This window comes from Erinaceus europaeus, chromosome 14 (genome assembly GCF_950295315.1).
Source record: "Erinaceus europaeus chromosome 14, mEriEur2.1, whole genome shotgun sequence".
NCBI lineage: Eukaryota > Metazoa > Chordata > Mammalia > Eulipotyphla > Erinaceidae > Erinaceus > Erinaceus europaeus.
In genome coordinates this window covers 97737707-97764680 of record NC_080175.1, presented here as the reverse complement: position 1 = coordinate 97764680, position 26974 = coordinate 97737707, and positions in this window count along the sequence as shown.

The following is a 26974-nucleotide window of genomic DNA, read 5'->3' as shown; positions in this document are numbered from 1 at the left end:
CCACCCCACTTCCAGAGTCTTTTACTTTGATCCAATAATCCAAACCCAGTCCAGATTGCTTTTTGTGTATCCCTTTCTGTTCTCCTTTCTCAACTTCTGTTTCTGAGTGGGATCACCCCACACCCTTCTTTCTCTTTGTGGTCTGTCTCACTTAACATAATTCCTTCAAGCTCCATCCAAAATGAGGTGAAGAATGTGAACGCATTCTTCTTAATAGCTGCGTAGTATTCCATTGTGTATCTAGACCACAACTTGCTCAGCTACTCATCTGTTGTTGGGCACCTGGGCTGCTTCCAGGTTTTCGCTATTACAAATTGTGCTGCTATGAACATAGATGTGCACAGATCTTTTTGAATGGGTACGTTTGACTCCTTAGGATATATCCGTAGGAGAGGAACTGCTGAGTCATAAGGAAGGCCCATATCTAGCCTTGTGAGAGTTCTCCAGACTGCTCTCCACAGGGGTTGGGCCAATTGACATTCCTCCAACATTGCAGGAGGGTTCTTTGGTCCTCATAACCTCTCCAGCATTTGCTTTGTTATCATTTCTGGTGTATGACATCCTCACAGGGGTGAAGTGGTATTTCATTGTTGTCTTTGTTTTTTTTCTCTGACAGTCAGTGACTGGGACCATTTTTCATAGATCTGTTGGCTTTCTGTATTTCTTCTGTGGTTATTCTATATTCTATTTATATCCCCTCCTCACTTTTGAATAGGGTAATTTTGTTGTTGCTGCTGAGTTTGTTGAGTTCTTTATATATTTTAGACATCCCTGAGCAAACAGCCTCACCAATGTGTCCCTGGAGCTTACCTCTCCAGAGCCCTACCCCACTAGGAAAAGAGAGCAACAGGCTGGGGGTACAAGTCAACCTAACAACACCTAGGCCCAGTGAAGAAGTAATTTTAGAAGACAGACCTTCCACCTTCTGCTCCCCATAAAGAATTTTGCTCCATACTCCCAAAGGGGTAAAGAATAGGGAAGATTCCAATGAAGGAGATGGGACACTGAACTCTGGTGGTGGGAACTGTATGGAATTATACCCCTGTACATTTGTACCCCCTAGATCAATACAGAAGAGAAAAATCCCAATAAAACTGAATGGCATGGATTGGAAGGGATCTAGTGGTCATGCTAACAGCCAAGACTGACTAGGACCAGAATGCTTTCAAAATAGCAGGCTTAAGTGGTCTGGGAGCTGCCACGGTAGATAAAGCACAGGACTCTCAAGTGTGAGTTTGATCCCTGGAAGCATGTGTAGCTCAGTGATGTCTGGTTCTTTCTCTCATGAGTAAATAAATAAAATCATTTTGGTATGATATTTATTTATTATTTATTGGACAGAGACAACTAGAAAGCGAGAAGTTAGTGATAGAGCAGGAGACAAAGGAACACCTGCAACACTGCTTCACCACTCACAAAAGCTTCCCCCTGCAGGTGGGTCCAGGGGGCTTCAGACCCAGATCCTTGAGCATTGTAACATGAGCACTCAACCAGGTGCGCCACCACCCGGCCCCTATTACATAAAATCTTAAAATAAAATAAGATAAAATAAAATAGCAGGGTTACAACAACTCAAGATAAAGATGCTTTCACAAGAGAATTTGTAGCTTTATAAGAACTCATCCACTTGTGCAGACAGACTTTTATTAAATACGTATGAAGTGTCAGACATACACTCACTGATATATATATAGTAAGTATTACTGAACATCTGAACATGACTTAACAAGGGTCTTCTAGGCCAAGTAACAGCCAACAACAGTTCAAAAACTGAAGTTCAATGTTTTGGGGAAAATATTATTAAGACACATAAGAAAGAGACATCTGGGAAGTATTTTAAGACATCTCAGTCTTCGGCAGCAAGTTATATCAAAATATACATTTGTAAGCAAAATTCCTCTGATGTCCTTGAAATGCACATATAAAAATATATTCCTGACGGATTCCATATGCTACTGAACACTAATTACATAAGTAGTTCTATTTATACAAAGCTAAATAAGCAGTCTCATTAGCATTAGATTAAATTTGTGGAGTCAATCTTATTATTCTTTCCTTTTTCAACTATGTAAGACGCTGTAAATTTTTCAAAGACATTAGTTTCAGTTAGGACATAGGGAAAAAAGCCTTTACAGAAAATGCTATGACTTATCCTCTGAAAACTAAAAGTAGGCCCTGAGAAAGTGAGATAATTGTGGATTTTACATGACTAACCATCAAATCAAATGACCATTTTTCAAAAGAAAAGATGTGACACAGAGTCAAAGCAAACGTTTTCGGCACCAGGCAGCAGCATCACACCTAGTTAAGCACATACATTACAGTGCGCAAGGAGCCGGATTCAAGTCCCTGGTCTCCACGTGCAGGGAGAAAACTTCCCAAGTGGTGATGGAGGGCTCAGATGTCTCTCTGTCTTTTTCTCTCTCTATTTCCCTCTCCCCTCTCAATTTCTCCGTCTCTATCCAATAATAAATAAATAAATAATATTTTTTAGAAAAGGAAAAGGTGGCTCTCTGGTGCAATGGATAGCAAACGGAACTTCTAAAAGAAAAACAAAGTTTTCTTTGAGTTTTTATTTAATGTGAATTTATTTTAAATGTGTGTGTCATTCCTGCATTACCAAAGAGGAAGTTCCAGGGAAGAGTGCATGGATGGCTCTCTAAAAGACTGCAGCTGATTTCAATAGAACTGATGTCTCGCTTATCTTTTTAAACACTCACCTATAAACTTTGGAATTCAGGGTTTTTAATATGCCTGCCATACTTAGGGGCCTAAGTGGTGGTGCATCTGGTTAAGTGCACACATTTTCATCTACAAGGACCCAGGTTTGAGCCCTGCTCCCCACCTGCAGGGTCAGGAAGCTTCATAAGTGAAGCAAGTACTGCAGCTGTCTATCTATGTCTCTTCCTTCCTATCTCCCCATCGTCTCTCAGTTTCTCTCTGTCCAATCAAATAAAGGGGAAATAAACTGGGGGGAGGAAGGAAGTGACACCCCTGGTTAAGTGCACATAGTACTAAGCACAAGGACACAGGCAAGGAGCAGGGCTAGGTTCCTACTACCCACCAGCACGGGGGTGCGTCACAAGCAGTGAAGCAGGTCTGCGGGTGTCCTTCTTTCTCCCTCTCCCTCCCCTCTCAATTTCTCTCAGTCTCATAAAAGGGGAAAAAATGACTGCCAGGAGCAGTGGATTAGCAGTGCTGACTCCAAGCCCCAGCGATAACCCTGGTGGCAAAAACATAACTGAATATGCCTACTATAAAGAATATTTTTATTGATTATGCATCTTCTAAATGACTGTATTGAATTTCATAACAGAGCAACCATCATAAAACCAACTAAGATACACTGGGCTTTTCACATTGGTGAGTGTGATAGTATATGAACGAGGCATTTCACCTGTGATGACATCTACTGCTTCTTTCCCTAATTCCTAATTAGTAAATGTCACTTCTCTGCTCAAGACCTGAAATTGTGTATCTGAGATAACTCCACAGTATCCCTAAGACATCAGAGGCTCCATATTTAATCCCTGGCGCCACCACCTTCCAGAACTAAATAGTGCTTTGATCTCCTCAGAAATAGGTAATAGACAGACAGACAGACAGACAGATGATAGATTAATGAATAGACAGGCAGGTGGATAGGCAGATGGGTAGACCTTAAAAAGAATGGGGCAAGCAGTAGAGCAGCAGGTTAAGTGCACATGGTGCGAAGCGCAAGGACCGGTGTAAGGATCCCGGTTCGAGTCCCCTGCTCCCCACCTGCAGGGGAGTCGCTTCACAGGCGGTGAAGCAGGTCTGCAGGTGTCTGTCTTTCTCTTCCCCTCTCTGTCTTCCCTTCCTCTTTCCATTTCTCTCTGTCTTATCCAACAACAACGACATCAATAACAAAACCAATAATAACTACTACGACAAAAAAAACAAAATTGGCAGATTCTACCATGCTCAATCAACAGTTAGGAATCTCTGATTTGTGATCACATCAACTCTTAAATAAAAATGCTAAGAGTACCAGTTTCGGATGCTGAAATTCTGGATTTGTGCTGTTTCCAAATACAACTGTCCAATCTCAGAACCTGTCTTATGCTAAACAAATAGGTCCTCTCCTTTAATTCCTAAGTGATGTAACCAAAATTTACAATTCTTAAAAACAAATGGGCCACAGTCATGTTGTTAACATATTTTAATTGAACTTATACATAGGTTTTCTACTTAGCAGAGGAAGATATGAAAGGGTCTTATTTAAAAGGTGGTAGAAATACTTGGAGACATTCTCTAACACTTAAATTCCCTAACAGTTAAAGTCAATCTCTTAGGGAAGATTTCAGGACAGTTCTGAACAATTTAACTAATCAGTTCAATGTGAATCATACAAGACAATGAAGAAGCCAGTATTTTGGCCAATTTTCTTAACTGTAATGACTATGCCAAGAATAGAAATTGCACTATTAGAACATTTACATATAATTGAAATCTACTTTATGTAACAAGAATGAATTAAATTTAAATATAGTAGATTGCTTCTAGCAGAGATGTAATCTAAGTCTTCCTGACTATAGACACTGTATTTTCTAAAAAGTAATCTATTGATTACTTTAAACTAATAATTTCCCTTGTAGGATTTAGTAATCTATGTTAAAAAGTAAAAATCTAAGAATTAAAGGGAGTCAGGTGGTAGCGCAGGTTAAGCGCATGTGGGGCTTAAGGGCCGGGGTAAGGATCCTGGTTCGAGCCCCCGGCTCCCCACCTGCAGGTGAGTCGCTTTACAGGTGTTGAAGCAGGTCTGCAGGTGTCTGTCTTTCTCTCCCCCTCTCTGTTTTCCCCTCTCTCCATTTCTCTCTGTCCTATCCAACTATCCAACAATGACGACATCAGTAACAACAGCAACAATAAAATAACAAGGGCAACAAAAGAAAAATAAAATTTTAAAAATCTAAGACTTGCATATACACTTTTTAGTGAAATAGTGACTACTAAAAGCAAGTATGTTCAATGACTAGTGACAAGACAGTTATCAGCCATTATGTATTCAGTCCTAGCAATTAACATAAAGCTTTGCAAGTTCTCAACAAGCACATATTAATAAAAATAATTTTATATATATACCCCATTTTCCATTGAAAAAGAACATAAATATTTACTTATAAAAAAGAATTGACTGAATAAAATCCAAAATGAATATTACTTTCCCCTAGGTTATAGAACTATGGTCAGTTCCAGCTTCATGTTTCAAAATTCTTTGTAATAATTACATCTTGTTTTATAATACTTATGACACATTTGAGTTATCTTGGCCAGAAACATAGGAAACATTTTAACTATTAAAATATAATTTAGAAATTAATGTCACATGAAAAGCATGGCCCTAGATATTGTTATTTTTTATTTAGTTTATCCTCAAGATAGAAATTTTGAAATAGGCCTGACTACCAACAAGTGTCATTCCATCTCAAATGAGGCCAGTTACATGAGGTCAGAAATAAGACACCTTTGTTATATTTTAGTTGAGTTATTGTTAAGAACTCATTTCTCAGTTCTCCTAAGCTTGAGAACAGCATATAAGCAGAGATAAATTATAATGTCTCTGAGCAATCAAGCCAGCGAGGAAGCAGAATCTATACTTAGAATTAGGAAAGTCTTATGCTATAAACTTTCTATGCACTACCCCCAGCTCCTGGGTACAATAGTGAAGCCACAAGAACAGAATACATGCTTAATCTAGACATATTCTGCCACAGAACTTAGTCACCCATCTTCATTAAAAAAAAAAAAAAGCAATAAAGTTGTATATTTTGTAAGCTTATGTAAGGAGAATGCTTATCTATGAAAATGCACAGATGGGATGGAAAAAAATAGCATTATGGTTATGCAAAGAGACTTTCATGCCTAGTGCCCCAATGTCCCAGGTTCAATCCTCTCCCCACCAGCCTTCCATAGTACAAAGTACAAGGATCCACTTAAGGATCCAGGTTCGAGCCCCTGGCTCCCCACCTGCAGGGGGCTGTTTCACAAGTAATGAAGCAGGTCTGCTGGTGTCTATCTTTCTCTCTCCCTCTTTTTTTATATTTATTTCCCTTTTGCTGCCCTTTTTTATTGTTGTTACAATTATCATTGTTGTTGATGATGATGTCATCACTGATAGATAGGACAGAGAGAAATGGAGAGAGGAGAGGAAGACAGAGAGGGGGAGAGAAAGACAGACACCTGCAGACCTGCTTCACCGCCTGTGAAGTGACTCCCCTGCAGGTGGGGAGCCGGGGGCTCGAACCGGGATCCTTACACCAGTCCTCGCGCTTTGCACCACCTGCACTTAACCCACTGAGCTACCGCCTGACTCCATCTCTCTCCCTCTTTATCTTCTCCTCCTCTCCTCTCTCAACTATCTCTCTCTTTCTCCTATTCTATAAAAAATGGGGGAAAAAATGACCTCCAGGAGCAGTAGATTCATAGTGCTGGCACCAAGCCCCAGGGGTAACCCTGGAGCCAATAAATCAATAAATAAATGTCAGATTTTAAAGGTGTTTTGTAAACAAAGTCCTGCTCCTTGAGTATATCACATGAGTGGTGACTGTGTCACAGCTTCAGTGCTCTGAGCAGCTACTCTGGTTTCTACATCAGAGCATCACCAGCCTGTCTACTGTAACAGGGTCGTGAAAGTGAATGTACCCTCCTGTGCCTACATACCAAGGAAGTCTCAGAGGGTCTTTTTGGTGCTGACCAGTATGACAATATCATGGCATAATCACCATCTAAAGTGAAAAGCAGACCTTAATTTCATACATGTTATACATTTTTAAAATCTTTTTTGTTTACTCTTTATCTGTTGGATAGAAAAAGTCAGAAATTGAGAGGAAAGGGGTGATAGAGAGAGAGAGAGAGACAGAGAGACACCTGCAGCCCTGCTTCACCACTTGTGAAGCTTTCCCCCTGCAGGTGGGGACTGGGGGCTCGAACCTGGGTCCTTATGCACTGTAACATGTGTGCTCAACCAGGTGCGCCACCACCTGGCCCCCATGCTTTACATTTTTAAGAGGATTTTTCTCCCTTTTAAAAAGTAAAATGGAATACATTCTCTTCTCTCCCTCTCTCTCTCACTCTCTCTTCCCTCTCTCCCTCTGTGGCTCTCTCAATAAGCTTATTTTTTATCCACTTGCTTCTGATAATAAATCAATCACTTGCAAAAAAATATGACCACAGGACCCTGGCATCTCCACCACCACCCCCCCACCGCACCCCCCAGCAATTTTAGTAGGAAAAGATAAGGTAGTGAGACACACTAAGCAAAGCCAGTTAGAATGGCTACCTGGGACTGGATGGATGAGGTCTAGTAAAGGAGGGAGAGGCACACCGTGTGGTGTAGGAGGAGACGAACTGAGGGGTGCGTGGAGATAAAGATTGGAGAAGACTGAGCTTCTGCTGCCGTCAATTCTGAAATTCAGATATCCCTCGGAATGTTTGTCAGCAAAGTCTCAATCACACTGTCCAGACATTGATCTCTTCCTTTTTAGTTAAGTCAAATGCTAGGGTACTATATCCTGGCCAGTGCATCAAATAAGCACAATCTGGAATTTAAGCTTGATTTTGTATGAATCAGTAAGACTCCACTGGTAATCATTGGAATTTCACTAAAAATACATCAGATACCTTCAAGAGACATTTTTAGGTGTCAATGCATTGCATATTCACAGCAAGGCTATGAGGAAGATGAGTCTGACACCCTCGTTTTTTCTTAAACATTATTTATTTATTTATGTTCTTGTATTGCCCTTGTTTATTGTTGTAGTAATTGATGTTGTTTTGGATAGGTCAGAGAGAAATGGAGAGAGGAGGGATAGACAGAGAAGGGGGAAAGAAAGACAGACACCTGCAGACCTGCTTCACCGCCTGTGAAGCGACTCCCCTGCAGGTGGGGAGCTGGGGGCTCAAACCGGGATCCTTATGCAGGTCCCAGTGCTTTGTGAGACATCCTTGTTTAACTGGGTGGAGAAAGTGAGACAAAAAGAGATTCTATAATTGCTCAAGAATATACATTTAGAAGAAGGGGAACCATAAGTCTTTTTCCTTTTTTCTTTTTTTTTGCCTCCAGGGTTATTGCTGGTCCTTGAATCCACCGCTCCTGAAGGCCATTTTCTCCATTTATCACAGAAAGAGGAGTGGGAGGTAGAGGGGTAGAGAAAGAGAGACACCTAGGGAACCTTGCTCCGTCCTTGTGCTTAGTACTGTGTGCACTAACACCTGCTCTAAGGAACTATGGATCTTAACTGAGATCTTGACTCCAGAGCCTAAACTCTGAACCGTAAGTGTGTACTTCTCTTAGTCATTTAATGCTTAATATTTTAAGCTCTCTGAAACTTTTTTTTAAAGATTTTATTTATTTATTTTTAGAATTATTTCTTCTTTTTTCCCTTTTGTTGCCCTTGTTTTTTATTGTTGTTGTAGTTATTATCATTGTTATTGACGTCATTGTTGGATAGGACAGAGAGAAATGGAGAGAGGAGGGGAAGACAGAGAGGGGGAGAGAAAGACAGACCCCTGCAGACCTGCTTTACTGCCTGTGAAGTGACTCCCCTGCAGGTGGGGAGCCGGGGCTCCGACAGGGATTCATAGGCTGGTCCTTGCACTTTGCACCACCTGCACTTAAGCAGGCCGCTACCACCCAACCCCTGAAAGTTACTTTTTATCTCTAAAAGAGAGATGCCATGTTCCTCTTAAAAACTGCAAAAGCGCATGCTTATGGAAGCATTTGGGAAACTGACGAGCACTGGAGCAACCCTGTAAGAGGAGAAGCCGCACTGAAGAGGCTTCATCAGCTCTGAATCTTGTAACTGAGTTGCTATAAGACTTAACCAACATGTTTCAGTCAGTGAGATACCAGTGAGCATCAGCTTTCACACTCAGGAACTCTGTGCATGAAATCTGCCTTTTTCCCACAGCAATGGCACTGGCGATGGCTGAGATAAAATGCAGTTATGTTTCAATAATACTCTCCATTTTCTTACCTCCTTTCGATGTCTCAGGGAATAGATTATATTTATTTTTCCCTGTTACTGTCAGCATTCCACTAGTTTTGAGTATTCCAATGACAATGCTCTAGGCAGGTGAATATGAAGCACTAAAAAAAAAAAAAAGAGAGAGAAATCTGGAATAGTTATTCAAATCTGGTTTTAGATGCTTTTCTTTTGCCACTCTTGGGAGACTAAATTTCTCCCCTAACATTACATGTCAAGAAGTTAAGAGAATATTCAGTGCCAAGAACGAATTAACATCTGCAGCCAGTTTCTGATTATTAATATCACAAATATTTGATAATTTCTAAGTCTGGTACTTTGAACAGGCCTTTAGGCAGTGACATGTTCAGTTTCATAGATCTTAATTTATGTTGACACATACTTAACAATAAGAACTATGCTAAGTTTACAAGATGCAAATAGATATTTAATATTACAAAATTATAGCCATTACTAATTCTAAATACTATGTCCATATTTTTATAAATATTAAAGTATTACTGGATCACTGACATTATTCAAAGCGTTCTTGGGGTTAAAAACTATATTTTTGACCTAAGTAATAGACTAAATTATTTACTCAAGCACATATTTATTTTTTCACTATTCTTCAAATTTTATTATTTTTTTTGGAAAGTGATAGAGAGAAATTGAGGTGGAGATAGATAGAGAGAGAGAGAGAGAGAGAGAGAGAGACTTACAGCATTGCTTCATCACTTGTGAACCTTCTCCACTGCAGGTGGGAACAGAAAACAGGGAACCTTGCACAATGTAAAGTGGCTCTAGCAGATAGTACCCATCCACTCAATTCTTTGAAAACATCTGTACTGGGGATGGGTGATAGCACACCCAATTAATCACACACATTAAAATGCAGAACCATCCGGGTTCAAGCCCCAAGTCTCCAACTGCAAGAGGAAGGCTTTATGAACAATGAAGCAGTACTGTGGTGTCTCTCTAGCTCCCTAATCTCTCAATTTTCTCTGTTTCTATCCAATAAACAAATAATAATGAATATTAAAAAAAAAAAAAAGGAGTCGGGCAGTAGCGCAGCGGGTTAGGTGGGACAAAGCACAAGGACCCCGTAAGGATCCCAGTTCTAGCCCCGGCTCCCCACCTGCAGGGCAGTCACTTCACAAGCAGTGAAGCAGGTCTACAGGTGTCTGTCTTTCTCTCCCCCTGTCTTCTCCTCCTCTCTCCATTCCTCTCTGTTCTATCCAACAACGACGACATCAATAACAACAACAATAATAACTACAACAATAATGAAAAACAACAGGGGCAACAAAAGATAAAATAAATAAAATAGAGAGTCAGGCGGTAGTGCAGCGGGTTAAACACATGTGGCGCAAAACGCGAAGACCGGAGTAAGGATCCCGGTTCGAGCCCCCGGCTCCCCACCTGCAGGGGAGTCGCTTCACAGATGGTGAAGCAGGTCTGCAGGTGTCTGTCTTTCTTGCCCCCTCTGTCTTCCCCTCCTCTCTCCATTTCTCTCTGTCCTATCCTACAACAACAACAACAATAACTACAACAATAAAAAACAAGGGCAACAAAAGGGAAAATAGATAAATATTTTTAAAAAACTAAAAATGAATAGTTCAAAGCAAAGCAATGAAATTAAATGTACATATAAAGTATTTACACTGCAATAAATTTGATCTCCATATAAGCCTCAAGCAACTGTAGTTTACCTAAGCCAACTCCTTATTGCAAATACTATTTCTCAAAAATGAGTCCTTTTTCACATTTATATAAGTCACAGAAGTCTATTTTATGAGACCACAGACTTGAGCAAAATCAAATGTTACGTTAAATGAAAAAAATGTGATTTTTTTAGTAGTTTGTTAATGAGCCACAGCAGTGCAGTTTTTTACTGAAGTTTAAAATGAAACAGATACAAGTATAGCTGCTGATTTATATTTCCCTTATTTGACTTTTATACATATGCAATATTATTTTTAAGCTCATTCGTATTCATGTGAATTGGATTGCAATTTAAAGTCTGGAAGGTTTGATTTCATTAAACATTTTTGCCTCAATCAAAAAGTCTGTATACCCATGAATATTTCAAAGCCATCATCCTTTTCCTTTACAAGTTCCAACATTATGTTTTTAAGTATAATGGCAAAGAAAAGGTGCAAATCAGATCTAGAGAGATGTTGTAAACAGGTATCTTGAGAAGTTGGATCTGTTCTGAATCAAAGTGCAAAATAAATCAACTGCTTCTTTAATCATTGGCTTTCATTTGCTGCCTGAATCTACATGTTTTCATCCTCTGGAAAAAGGTCGGTTGGATTCATAGCTTTCTGAGACAGTTACCAGCATTAAAATACACATGTGTGTACACTCACCTTCACTAGTACACTATAAGTTTTCAGTTTTCCTTTCAATCTTTTCACCCCATTTTAAAAATTTATTTCACAGTTCCCCATGGAAAGTGTTAGCACATTACACCCACTGGCAAATTGCCCTCCCCTTCAACCACAGAGTGCTGAGTTCCCAATCCCATTTCAATCTCTGCTTGCTTCTCCCCTACGGAATCCTTGACCTTCTCGGCCCTCTCACAATGCTGGACCACAGATAGTGAAGAGAAATTGGACATGTTGTGCAGAACGCTGTTAATGAGTCCAGCTGTGCCTCATGTTGACGTCATATCTCACAGGGTGTTTTCATGTTCTACATCTCGGAAGCTGAAATGAACTGAAAGATAGACAGCCCTTTCCCCATCGCCCAGTCTCAAACTTTATCGTGTTTCTTTAGAATATACCACTGCTGGTATTCCACATATCAGTGCTGATTTGGGTCCTTATTCAAAGTTATAGCTCACTAGGAAAAGTTCTATTTATTGTCCTGTTGTATATAAGCTTTACTTGGGCCCACTGAGGAAATAGAAACAGGCTGGGGGTTTAGATCAACCTGCCAATGTCCAAGTCCGGTGGAAAAGCAACTACAAAAGCCAGAACTCCTACCTTCTCAGAGCACCCCAAGAACAACCTTGATCCATACTCCCAGCAGAGGAGAAGTGACTCCGGCTCCATCAGCACCCAGAGAGAGAGAGAGAAGCAAGAGGAGAGGGGCATTTGGAGGCAGTTATGTTGTCATGAGTGGCTTAGAGGGGATGAGAGCAGTGGATCAGGAGGAAAGAGGTTAATTATGTATAAATGTGGACAGAGAGTTGTAGAGGTGATGGTTGGCCCATGTCTACAACCTTGGGGGGGACTACTATGGCTTGCAGTGGGGAGACTGAAGATTCAGAATTCTGGTGGTGGGAATGGAATGGATTTATACACCTGTTGACATGTAATTTTGTAAATCAATATTAAATCATACATAAATTTAAAAAAGAAAAAGGCTTTACTTGAAGAATGCACATGGAGGAACTCCACAAAAAAAAATTACTTTTTCAGAAAGCATTTATCGATTTCATTCTAGAATGAAGGAGATATTCAATCAGCATGGCAGGTTATCTTTGGTTCATGTATTTCTCCCACCCAAATACAAACCAGGCCCTGACCCTGCTTAGCTTCTGAGATCAGATGAGCGCGGGCATGTTCAGGATGGCGTGTTTGCAGGTGGTCTATGTATTTCCACAACATCATATATCTATCGAGATAAAGAAGTGGTCAGGAAGTTGCTTAGCAGGCAGTGTGGGAAGTACAGTCATGAGGCCTTGGATGGAATTCCTAGCACCTTAGACACCTCAGTGGTGTTGTAGGCTCTCTCTTCCTCTTATGAAACAAATAACCAAATACTTTAAAGAACAACAACAACAACAAAGTCCAGAAGACAAAGAGAGACTCAAAAACAGGATGAACACACCAGCTCGTGCTACCTGGGAAAAGTGTGAGGTGTACTTGCACACACTGACTCCTTTACAAGAGACCAGACTGTAGAGGCCAAGGATCTTGAGTCAAGACCTCGGAGAGAGCTGAAGGAGTAAAGTGACTTAGTAGCAGAGCTCTGCGTCATAGACAGCCTCATCAGGGCACACAGGGCATGTTCTCTAGCTGGGTCAGTAGACAGCAAGGATGTATCGGTCCACCGGCCAATATAACTTATGATATAATGTCCGTAAGATATACCCAATGAATACTGAGACCAAAATGCATGTTGTCCTCACTAATGATGTATGTTATTATTAAGTATATGCAAACACTGAGATTGCAAAGAAAGCCGAATCACTTGCATAAGGATCCCGCCTAGCCCTGTCTCTGTAAATGATTCTCTTTCTTTAAGGGTTTCAAATACTGACTGAGATGCCCCTGGCACTATATAAAGCACTACAGCACTACGCTGGCGGTTTGTTTTTTTTACATGTATGACTTCACATATCTGGAAAGAATCACGAAGCCGTTTTATCTCCAAGAATTCCCTGCATTAGGGAGTCCTGTTGCCTAGTGTGACTCATTGGTTTTACTTATGTCAGAATCAGGAAATAAGGATGCCTTGAAAGAATAGAGAATAAAATACAACAGGAGTTGGAATGAAAGACAGAAAGCATCTAGGATAGATAGGGAAGCATGACTCTTGAAAAGAAGATGGAGAGTCACAGAATGGAGTCCCGTGTGCAGTGGAGAGCTTGAGTCAGTCGAAGGTAATTAATTATCAGAAGGACACATTCTATTCACATCAAGAATTCATGACAGTTTATTCAGCTTCTCATTTCAATAATATAAGGAAGTAGTATCATAATCATTTTAAATCTAGGATATCAAGGGCCAAAAAGAACTCATAATGAATAAAAAGACAAAGGGAAACTCAACTCTGCAGATGGAAAAAAGTCAGGTTAAAGGTCTGAACGTGAACTCACGTGATCATTTCAGTCACTGATGGATGGTACCGGTGGGGACACAAGCTACCGCAGAGCTGCTGAGGTAACTGCCCGAGAGAGGACCTGCTTAGCTAGGCATGCAGCATGCAGCCTGGGTTCAAGTGCTATCGGCTCATTCCTCCAGTCCCTGCACACTAGGCACTGGGGAAGCCTGGGTGCTGTGCCTGCAGCATTTCCCCACCTCAGCCTCTACCTTTCTGTGTCTTCCGCCTTTATCTGGAAAAGCTGGCAGGGAGCTGTGAAACCCCCCACAGCAGTCTTTCCCGTGAATTAGGTAAGCAGAGACAGCTGTGCTCTTTGCTTGCAATGAGGGGTTGCAGGAAAGCACACTTGCAGGAGAAGAGGCTGAATCAGAGCAGACTACCACCAGCCAAGCAAGACAATAGCATGGGCAGCTGTGTAGGCAGTTAAGTTTATTGGCTAAAGTCTTAAATTAGTGGGTGGGATCTTTCCAGCAGCATTTAAAGTAAGTCAATACTTTGTGATAAACAGAACCTGTTTCTAATCTACGTGTGAGTGAGGAGTGGAGCAAGGCAACTAGGACTGCTAACAGGAAGTTGGGTGGGCAGAATAGCTCACCTGGATGGCTGTAAAATTCCTCCCACCTTGCCATGCATGGAATTCACGCTTGAACCTGGACCCCACAGAACAGTAGGAAGCCCCTCCCCCTCTCTCTCTTTCTCTCTCTCTCTCTCTCTCTCTCTCTCTGTTTCTCTCCCTATCTCTGTCTTTCCTTATTTCTGTCTCTTCAGCATTGGCCACATACACAATTAAAAAGAACAAAGCCTTCTTTACCACAGACAGTGTGAAAATTATTATAGGTAGAATAGAGAAAGTAAAACTTTATTTGTAATTGTGTTTTTATAATCTATTTAATATTTATTTACAAAATTGTCGGGTAACAGGGGGGTATAATTCCATACAGTTCCCACCACCAGAGTTCTTTGTCCCCATCTCCCCCTTTGGAAACTGCAGTAGTTCTCCCAAGGTCACAGGTAAGGGCTGGTTCTACAACTATCGATCTATACCTATGTGTAAATATATTTTTTCTTTACATTTTTAATGGTCCTGCCTTCATTTCCTTTTTAAATCACCCCCACACCTATTACTGCTTCCAGGTGTCTTTCCTTTGAGAAAATAAGACATTATCATTTTTCTTCTTATTCTCAACAAGACAATTATTTTTTCTATTATTATGATTATTACTGTCACTATTATCATCATCATCATCATCACTGAGGTTTTATTGTTCTGAGTTGACATATTTAGATAACAGAGAGACAGAGACTGAGGTACAGAGAGAGATAAGGAGAGGCACATTAGCACCTGAATTTGCTCCAGTGAAATGAAATTCAGAGTCAAACCTGGGTTATTTGCATGAAAAAGTAGGAGCACACTCTATGTCAACTATCTTGCAAACCCTGCCACCACCTGGGAACGCCAGAGCCCAGGACCTGGCGTGGGGAGCTCTAGGCTGTTGTGTGGCTCCCTTTATCTCTCTGTGTCTCTTTCTGAATGAGAAGGCAACCCAGGAGTAGTGAAGCCACACATGTATAAGGCTACTGCTCCCCATGGTGAACAATAATATCAATAATGAGAAGACAGAAAAGGAAAAGAGAAAGAAGAATGAGAAGGAGCAGTAAAAAGAGAAGAATGTGAAAAGAATAAAGAATGACTTGATTTTAAAAAGTCAAATCCATGCATAAGTAAAAACTGTCTTCCATACTTTTCAGGTTCTTCAAAAACACACAAAGTGCACTGTTTGGTCTTTATATTACACAGGAACTACACTAGAAAAAGTGATGGAGGCTATCAGGCGACATGTCAAGAAATAAAATTTGGGTAGTGTTTTGCATATTTATAAAACTAAGCACCAATTCTCTGCAGATGCCATGACTTCAAAGTAGAGCTAACTACAGACATCATAGTGGTTACAATGAGATGTCGTTCACAGTATTAATCAAAATCATTTTAAAAATGTCAGCTTGACAAGCTGAATTTATTCTTCCTGAATTCACATCCATTTTTATTAAATAGGAAAACCACGTTTATCTTATAGAAGTTCAGCTAACATCTACATAGGACATTTGTTTTTTCATTTTGAAATGGCATAAAAAACAATCATTAGAGATTACACATTTGGAATTGTTAATAACGTAAAGAAAAAATCACAGTTTATGTATGAGATATTATTTAATTTGTATATTTATTTCATGTACCCTTGATAGACTGATTAAAGTGTGGCTGACTAATAGACTGATGAACCTTTTGATCATCGTGTGGTAATGACATTAAAAATTCAGTATTTTTTAGGTGGTATATGTGGGACATTATTCTATGATCACAAAGTCATAAATGTTTCCCTGCTGATTGCATTTTCTTTTTTAAAAATCATGATTGAATAATGATTAACAAGACAATAACAGGGGTACAATTAAACAGAGTTCCCATCTCCAGAGTTCTGTATCCCATTCCCTCCATTGGAAGCTTCCCTGTTCTTTATCCCTCTGGGAGCATGGATGAAAATTCTTTATGGGGAGCAGAAGGTGGGAGGTCTGGCTTCTGGAATTGCTTCTCTACTGGATATGGACACTGACAGTTCGATCCGTTTCTCCTTCCCTAGTGAAGTAGGGCTCTGGGGAACCGAGGTTTCAGGACACATTGGTGAGATCGTCAAAAAAAAAAAAAAAACAGATCTTTTAACAGTAAGATTTTCTGTGTGAGATGAGTAAGATAGTTAATTTTTATAATAGTGACAAAAATCATTAGTAAGGGAGGACATGGAAGGAAACAATTGTTGCTGACTAATGTTTATTATTGCTATTTGTATATGTTGAAAAACTCCAAAATGTAAATGCTATTCGTATTAGAATTGCAGGATATGTGGGGGAGGGGCTTCACAAGTGGTGAATCAGGTCTGCAGGTGTCTATCTTTCTCTCTCTCCGTCTCTTTCTCCTCTCTCATTTTCTCTCTGTCTTATCCAATAAAATGGAAAAAATGGTCACCAGGAGTAGTTGATCAAAACTTTGAAGGCCAAAAAAAAAAAAAAAGGGGGGGTGGAAATAGTGCAGCATGGGTTCAAAAATCACAGAAGTCTATAATCGGGCAAACCTTCTCTTGGGGAGATATATCCAAAGTAAATAAAGACACTCATCTCATCCAAAGAGATCTACTAAACCCTATGTCAACTTGTGACTGTCCCCATTTCTCACTGTCCAACAATAGATGAGTGGCGACGAAAGCAGTGGCATATATATGCAATGGAATATCACTCTGCTATTAAGGATGAAGAAATCATCTTCTTCACCTTATCTTGGACGAAGCTTGAAGGAATGATGTAACGTGAGATTAGCCAGAAAGAGAAGGATGAATACGGGATGACCTCTCTCGTGGACAGAAGCTGAGACATAACAAGAGAGGGAAAACACAAAGTAAAACTAGGACATTATGGTTCTATTCAGCTGACATGATAAAAACAATGTTCACATGCACGAATACATCAGGGAAGGCAGCAGCAGCAAATGCTGGAGAGGTTGTGGGCACAAAGGACCTTCCTGCACTGCTGGTGGGAATGTCAGTGGGTCCAAGCCCTGTCAATGGGTCCAGCCGCTGTGGAGAGCAGTCTGGAGAACTCTCAGAAGGCTAGAAGTGGGCCTATGCTATGACCCTGCAGTTCCTCTCCTGGGGACAGATCCTAAGGAACCCCACACACCCATCCAAAAAGATCTGTGTACACATATGTTCACAGCAGCACAATTTGTAATAGCCAAAACCTGGAAGTGATCTCGGTGTCTAGCAACAGATGAGTGACTGAGAAATTTGTTATATATATATATATATATGAATGATATTTCTCAGCTATTAAAAATAATGAATTCACCTTCTTCACCTCATTTTGGATGGAACTTGGAGGAATCATGTTTTTTAAAAAATTATTATCTTTATTTACTGGATAGAGACAGCCAGATATTGAGAAGGAAGGAGATTATACAGCAAGTGAGAGACAGAGAGACATCTGCAGGACTGCTTCACCACCTTCAAAGGTTTCCCCTGAAAGTAGGGCCCTGAGCCTTGAACCCAGGTCCTCCCATATTTGTAATATATGCGTTCATCCAAGTGTGTTACCACCTGGCCCCAAATGATATATTTTTCTATGCAAAAATGCAGCATAGATTCTCTGACAGCCCAAAGAGTTTCCTTCTCATTGGTAATAACGAATGACTTCTGAACTAGGCTGTCATTACTATTATTTTTGTTGTTGTTGTTGTTGTTAATAGTAGTAGTACTTTATAAACATTAACACAGATTTTTCCAAGTCTGTGAAATTTATAGTTTCTCTCCTGCAGATGAGAAAACTGAAACACAGAGAGTTAAATAAATGGCCGAAAATCACAGTGCCGACTGGGACTCGATCCAAGGCAGTTTGGCTCCTGAGTATACTTCCTAACTTCCTGATAATAATATTGTATCTCATAGTTCTGTTTTGAGGATAAAAGCTGAGAAAGTCTGTATGCCACTTGTTGATATCAGTTTTATTACAGAGTTCTAGGTCCTATTATGTATTCTATCATAGTTCTATTATTTAGATTGTCATTATAGAGTTCTAGCTCACCAGAGTCAGAAATATCACTAATAATTAAAAAAAAGAAGCCAGAATTACCCACAAATCAGTTATTGTGACACCATGACCAGCTGCCTTGTATTACAGCACTTGACAATCACAGCCTAAAACCGTGCTACAGTAGAAGCAGTTTGAAGCTATCGATAGTTTATCACCATGCTCAAGAAATATGAGTAATATTAGTGTATGCCATGGACTCTGAAAATGCATCATAGCAACCCATATCCACTGATGTCCTGGACCATACTTAGGTCAATGAATGTGTTGCTCTCTGACAATTTAAACGTCCCCACATTTTTATATCTCTGCCTATGTGTATCCTCCACATTGTAGTATCTCCTTACCACCTCTCACCTTTTCTAAGTATTACTGCATAATTCTTATGCAGTATCCCAACTGGATCTCAGTTAGATAGTGCACCCAGTCTCATGTATTCTGACTGGTACAAATCCTTCCCAGTACAAAAATGTGCTAGGAACCCCGTTGTTTAAACACAAATGTTATTCTCAAAGGTTCTGCACATGATGCCAACCTGACTTCCCTGGGCAGACGACCTCACCAGTGTGTCCTGGAACCTCCCCTCTCCATCAGGGAAAGATAGAAAGAGGCTGGGGGTATGGATTTACCTGCCAAAAACTATATTCACCATATTCTGTGGAGAAGCAATTCTAGAAGCCACAACTCCCACCTTCTGCACCCCATAAAGAATTTTGGCCCATCATCCCAGAGGAGGATAAAGAATAGGGAAGCTTCCAATGGAGAGGATGGGATACAGAACTCTGGTGTTGGGAATTATATGGAATTATACCCCTCTTATCCTACAATCTTGTCAATCATTATTAAATCACTAATAAAAAAAAGTTATGCATTAAGCACTCAACAACACCAGCAACATTTATGGATTACAAGGAAAATCAACACTGTGTTGGAATGCTGCTTGCCATCATTTTCAAACAGATGTTTTATACAAATGAATAGAGAATAGCTATGCTGTTAAACACAGGATATTTGTCAGGGTGAAATATAGCCAAAATTCTCAAAAGACATTATGACATGAAAAGTCATCTTATACTGGAAACTAACTAGAGAAAAATGCATACAGTAAGGATTGATATGTATGAAATGCCTGTGTGTATTAAAACGTAGAACAAAAATGTGTTTGGTGAATATTCAAAACAGAGACTAACAGTAATTTTTTACTGATTATTTTCACGCATTTTCTATTTTATAAATTAAACATGTGTTATTCATACTACTCAAATCTATTAATGGTTGCACTTAGTTAACCTTTACTATAGGCCAAGTACCTGCCTATAACTAGCACACTTTCTACCTGTGTCTAAGATCAGTGATCTGACATTTGTTTGGATGCTGTATTCACTAAGAACTGACTAAAATGTCCTTTTTTATATTTTAAAAATATTTATTTATTTACTCCCTTTTGTTGCCTTTGTTGTTTTATTGTTGTTGTAGTTATGACTGTTCTTGTTATTGATGACATTGTTGTTGGATAGGATAGAGAGAAATGGAGAGAGGAGGGGAAGACAGAGAGGGGGAGAGAAAGACAGACACCTGCAGACCTGCTTCACTACTTGTGAAGTGACTCCCCTGCAGGTGGGTAGCCGGGGGCTCGAACCGGGATCCTAACTCCCATCCTGGTGCTTTCTGCCACCTGCGCTTAACCTGCTGCACTACCGCCTGACTCCCCAAAATGTCCTTTTTTAAAAGTGAACCTATTTTCTCTTCCTCTTGGTGTCAGCACTAGAGATTACTGTTGATTTTCATACTTATTTAAATGTACTCTGAATTTCAAGGAATGTTTTTGTTCAATTTTCAGTTAACTGTACATATTTCTTAGGCAGTCAATTTTTTCTACACCCTGGAGTTATTACCTAAAGGAAAATTTTCTGTACACAAGTGTGTGTGTGTGTGTGTGTGTGTGTGTGTGTGTGTGTGTGTGTGTGTACAGAATATAACCCTGGTGGCAAAGAAAAAAATGTATATATCCATAATTCACAATCTCCTTACATAGAAATTCTTGAAGCTAAATGCTCAGCTCAATTGAAAATTATATATATGTATATATATATATATATATATATATATATATATATATATCTTCTATGCAGAAAGTAAAATACTCTAAAAATAGCTTTACTCATTGGAGTCTTATGTCTTCTTAAGAAAAAAAAACTTGCCATTTCAGTTGGAGGTTGAGAAATTTTAGTCACTTGTAACAACTAACAAAAACAGATGACATACCCTCTAAATAGCAATACAGGGAACAGTTTAACTTTATAAAGATATAAAAATATAAATTTTGCACGATAAATGTGGTCTTTAAGCTGTCTTATTACTTTACATATCATATTATCTCAGCTACCCAGTTACACAGTCTCCCACATCAATTCAACTCTGTGGTTTAACTAATAGAAGTCAAACCGATGGTTGACGTTTCAGCCCAGAATACTGACCCTGCATGGGTGATTTTGGAAGGAACCATCTTAAACTCTGCCAGTGCTTTTGTCAAGTCAAACCTTAGCAAGGAGAAACTGCTAAAGTTTCAGCAAGCCAGAACAGGTGAACAGGCAAAGAATACATTGTACTAACAAATGAGTAGAAAGAAGAGTAGTAAAAGGAGATAGTGTCAGCATGGTTGTAGCTCTCCTTAATGTCACTGGAAGTGGTTTACAGGCTTTGGTGTTGGCTTTTAAAGTGTAGGGATAGAATAGTCCTACACATTCTACAGAATTTTAGAGGACTTGGCTTTCAGAATGAGCAAAGCTGAGACTGTCAAAGAGGACTATAATTGTCAATTGAGCTGAGCATCTATCTCCAAGAATTCCTATGTAATGTGATTGTAAATTATGGATATATACTTTTTTCTCTTTGCCACCAGGGTTAACGCTGAGGCTCTGTGCCTGCACTATGAATCCACGGATCCCCATGGCCATTTTTTCTCTTCTTTTCCCTATATTTATTTGACAGGACAGAGAAAATTGAGAAGGGAAGGGAGATAGAGTAGGGGAGAAGAAGATACCTGCAGACCTACTTCATAGCTCATGAAGCATCCCGCCTGCAGGTGGGGAGCTGGGACCTGAACCTGGTTCTTGAGCCTGGTGATATGTACGCTTAACCACGTAAGCCACTGTACAGCTCCCTGAATTAACATATTTTTCATCATTATTCTTTTTCGAATACTCATGGGCTGAGAGTCGAGTATAATGAAAACACACATTTTTTAATACCACTGCATGGCAGATAGCAGGATCTAAGGGCAGAGACTGGCCAGGCCTGGAGTTAGAAGACCAGATTCTCAGTCTACAAGTGAGTCATCTACTGTTACAGTGTCCATCACAATCTGCTTTTATTTGGGAATTTTAAAAGATACCATTTTGCAGGAGCAGTTCAATGTGGGTTGATGTGAAGAAAATAATGAATCAACTATGAAAGTGCTCTGCTATTCCTGTTGACTTGTATTTTCTATTTTTTACAATAAATACTTGCCATTCATACAACAAACCCCAGGGTTCGTATTTTTTAAGCTCTCATAGTCCAAATGTTTATAGTTCAGTGTATAATTAAGTTTCTTGGTATTTATGTGAAAATTATGTCTCTGCATCCCCAAATGCTCAAACAACATCATAACAGCAGAAACAATAATAACCACCCTTCACTGAGAACTTATGTTTGCAAGATGTCTGTCTTCCTGGAAGTCACACAAGGACCACTTTTACAAAGAAAAAATGAAACCACTGAGGGCTGATCAATGTGATGTGAGGGCATGCACTGTAATGATTGCCAGGCCTGCTTTTCATATTCTTTGAATGTGTGATATGCGCTTTAATTTTTAATAATATCAGACTGATCGGTGTCAAACTTTGTAGATCATTTTCCCTTGTTTGGAAGTTCTGTAAGATGTGACAAATATAAATTCCCATTCAAATTTGGGTGTGCAGGTATGAAGACATTAATTTTTTGGTTTGATTAATTGACATGGTTACTAAAACATCCTTTATGCTATATGATAGTTGGATGTTGGTGAGTCTGATTTTTGAGGGTTTTGTTAATTATGCTAAAACAAGGCAGTAAGGTAAAAAAAAAATTGTACTTTAATAATTTCAACCATACAGTTTAGGGGACACATTCATATCATTGGACAACCATCAGCACTATTATCTCCTCAGTGATTGGTCATCACACACTCCAAGTCTACACCCATTAAAGGACAACTCCTTACTTCCCTCTCCTTGTCTCTCATGCTCTCAGGAAGTACTGTTCTGCTCCCTCTCGTTTTTTTCATTTGACTCTCATAAGGATCTCAGATAATTGAAGTATACAGTATCTGTCTTTTCTGTGCCTGTCTTGTTGCATGCAGTATTGGCTGTCTTCAAGGTCATACTTACTTTAGCCTGTGTAAGTGTAGCTCCTTTCTAAGACGGAATTATATTTCAGTGTGTGGCTAAAGCACACTTCACTTTTACACCTACTTATCTAGGAAGCTTTAGGCTACTTTCACCTTTTGACTGCTGCGAAATGCGATGAATGTAAATAAATAAAAATCAGTTTAAGTTCCTGTTTTCATTTTGTTTGTGTGTGTGTATCCAGAATGTTATAACCACAAAATGTCTTTCACCCACAAAGAATTTTTCTCTCTCTCCCTCCCTCTCTCAATGTCTCTTGCTCTCCCTTTCAATGTCTCTTACTATCTCACTCTTTCTGGCAGCTGAGGGTATATTATTCAGTAATGATGATACTTTCTATGACAGCATCTAGAACTTCACAATGTAATAAACGAACTCTTCCTTGTATTTGATAGCTGCACTCTGTAGCCCATACTGAGTAGACTCCACTGGTTAATAGTCTTCCTAACATTATCCATGCAAATTAGAATATTAGCATTTACACAACAATAAAGCATTTCTTTCCTCATGAAACTGGTTAGTCACTTGCCTTTCATAGTCATAAAAATGTCAGGGGACTTCAAATTTTAGAGAAAGGAGGGCTTTTCAGAATGCTAATTAAAACATACTATTTTTCAATTGATAGCATATATAAACACCTGTGACCATTAAACGTAAGTACTACATTTGTGCTCGCTCTCACTCGTTGTTAAATATTGGAGCCTTCTGTAAATATTTCTCCACAGTTCACCAACAATACTCTCAAATACCTCTCCACAGTTCACCAACAATACTCGCTAAAAGAAGAAAACAAATAGATTTGAAGAATAATTTAAGCACAGGCATCAAAACTAGGAAATACCCACTCATATAAGCAAGTCACCCAATTCATAAGAAAGAAGCAGAACTGTCTTTTCTCCAAACCAGATGAAGGAATTGACCTTTCATTCCACCACAATACTAAAATCTGAGTTTTAAACAAATCTTTATCATTGATCATATATTTTAATTCAGCCTATAATTACAGTATGCAACATAGTTTTTAAAGCTTGTAAATATTGACACAACCACAAAGACATGACACAGAACTCCAATACATAGAAAGTAGTTTACTCTAGTAATCTAGAAGACAGTGGGTATTTCATAGTCTATTTTCTCGCACAGTGCCTTAAAATATTCAGTCGAGCAAGGGACTTTGCCCTTCTGCGTCCTCACATTCTGTGTGTGCTGCTTCGTGGTATGGACCTGATGGTGCATGGAAATGCATTACCCCCTAAATGAGATGTGATGCATTTAAACATTGCACATGCTATGAAACCATGTCTTCTTGACCTGCTCCCCCCATGCAAAAAAATAAAAAAGGAAGGAGGGAAGGGAAAATGAAAATAAATGTCGAATCAGATGTGTGGAGTCCAAGTCTTTCTTGAGGAAGACTTCCAGCTCATCCTATGGACCTCAAAGTATGAGAATGATTAAAGCTTCCTGCATTTTAAACTCTTGAGAATATGCAAAACAACTCATTTATATTCTAATAAGTAAAGCGGAAAAATCATACACAATTAATAATAAGAAAGGCCAAGTCCTGGCTCAGATAATCTTGTTAAAATGTTCAATGAGAAATAATATTTCACACGTCAACTTGGCTCAGAAATCAAGTTAATCAGAAATTAAGGGTGCACTCTTCTCTTCCCACAAATCTTTTAGGTTTATTCAGTAAACAGATGTTTATCCCATGATATTATGCTCTCCAGTTTACTAGCTTACATCCTGCCATAAAAACAAATGGTGGCTATTTATTCTTGTGACTCCCAGAACTTCCCATTAGACGCAATGGCTGCCACGGTGGCATGAACTACTTCTTCCCACTAGATGGCATTAGTGGCAATTTAATACTACATCCTGTAAAACAACTGCAAGTAGCCAACTGCAGAGTGAAAACAATGATTCTTTGTGTGGGAGCATTTTGTGCATTACTGGATGTAATACAGGAAGCAATGACTTAGTGGCAAATTAGAGAACACTTTTTTGTATCTATGCCTATGCTTACGTTGTATCTTGCATGATATCCAAGGCTAAAAGCATTGTGTTTTCAATATTTATTACCCCTGGCTATAAGAATCAGTTACTATGAGTAATTTTCACCCCTAAGAGTTTTAAAATAGACAAGTGGTTACTAAAATAAGATACATTTAAATCAACAAATCATTTCGTGATTCCCAATCCTAAGGAGACTTTTTTCATCTTTTTCTTTCTTTTTTAGACACCATCTTTTTATTTGTTTGTTTAAATTTTTATTTTCTCTTGAATAGAGACAAAGAGAAATTGAGAGGGGACAGGGAGACAGAGACACCCGCAACCCAATTTCACCGCTGTGAAGCTTCCCCTCTGTGGCTGGGGACTAGGGGCTCGAACCTCAGTCTTTGTGCACTGTAATGTGTGCACTTAACCAGCTGCACCACTGCCTAGCCCCCCCCCATCTTTTTCTCTATCAGACCATACATGTATGGTTGCTAAACACAGAAATTCAAGATTTTCATGAGCAAGCACATCTTATGTTGATAAATTTCTATTTTATTGCTTTTTTCTTAAGAAATATTTAAGAGCAGCAAATGAAAATACTTTTATAGAAGATAAGAAATAATAAAGAGGAAATGGGTTTATAAGAAAATAGTAATAGGATTTCAAAAATACAGGTTGGGGGTCAAGCGGTAGCACAGCAGGTTAAGCACACACTGCCTGAAGCGCAAGGACCGGCGTAAGGATCCCGGTTCGAGCCCCGGGCTCCCCACCTGCAGTGGGGTGGCTTCACAAGCAGTGAAGCAGGTCTGCGGGTGTCTGTCTGTCTCTCCCCCTCTCTGTCTTCTTTCTCAGTTTCTCTCCTATCCAACAACAATAACAGCAACAACAATAATAATAACAATGATAAACAAAAGGGAAAAAAGCCTTCAGGAGTAGTGGATTCATAGTGCAGGCACTGAACCCCAGCAATAAACTCTGGAGGAAAAAAAAAAAAAAAAGCAAGTCTATTGACATCCTCTTTAGTGTTTAAATAGGACTTCTTACATTCAGAATGCGTTCCCATAAATATTTAACAATTACCTTAAAGAAGTGAATTTTACTAATCAAAGTACAAGTCCTTCTGGGGATATAAGTATGTAATCTTACTGTATCTTGATGCTTCAAGGAAACAGAAATATACTTCATTTCCCCATTGATCAGACTCATCCTGTAATTGTGCATGTTAAAATTGAGAAAGTAACAACAGAAGAGTGTTTAACTACAGGGGAAAAACTGTTTTTCTCCCTCAGATAGTCATGTGCAATAAAAAAAAATTAATAGTTATGAAAGTTAGATTTAAAAATAACAAGATATTCATATTTCGTTATTTGAGTTAATAAACACAAAGTTAGATAAGATTTGCTAAACTCAGACTACACTTATGTTTATGTTTTTTCTGAGTGGTATCAGAGAGAGTTCTCCTTGGGGCCTAGCCAGTGGATCACGTAGCAGATAGCTTGGCTCCCGACTTCTTCCCAGGAGACTGAGGTATCATCTATCTGGAAGTTAGATCTTAAACGAATACCAAGACTACATAAACATATCCTTGCAAAACCCTACAGAGTGGGCTGGCTGGGATACAAGCAATGGGTCTCTTTATTAGTCTGACAAAAAACAGGATGCAAAGATATTTTCTCTTTTTTTTTTTTATGTTTTCTTTTAAAGCGGTCCATGTATAAAATATCCATAGGTCAATACTGAGCTTACACACAATATAAGATTGGTGTTCAGACCTGATGTTCCCTGGCACAGAGGCCCTGGGCTCACCTTGGTCTTAGAACAGTATCACCCCTCCTATCCCCTCCTTACCTCCCAACACCCCCCTTACACACACACACACACACACACACACACATACGCACACGCACACGCACACACACACGCACACTGACGACCAGTGCCCATTCTCTCTCTTAGAGCAAGGTCTAGAGATTACACAATGGCAAATACACTCACATGTTGCCGAACAGAGGGGTTAGTTCCAAGAAATGAGTGGATGGGTGAGTTCTCTCTCTGTGCAAAAGCATTACAGACAGTGAATTTTGCACATAT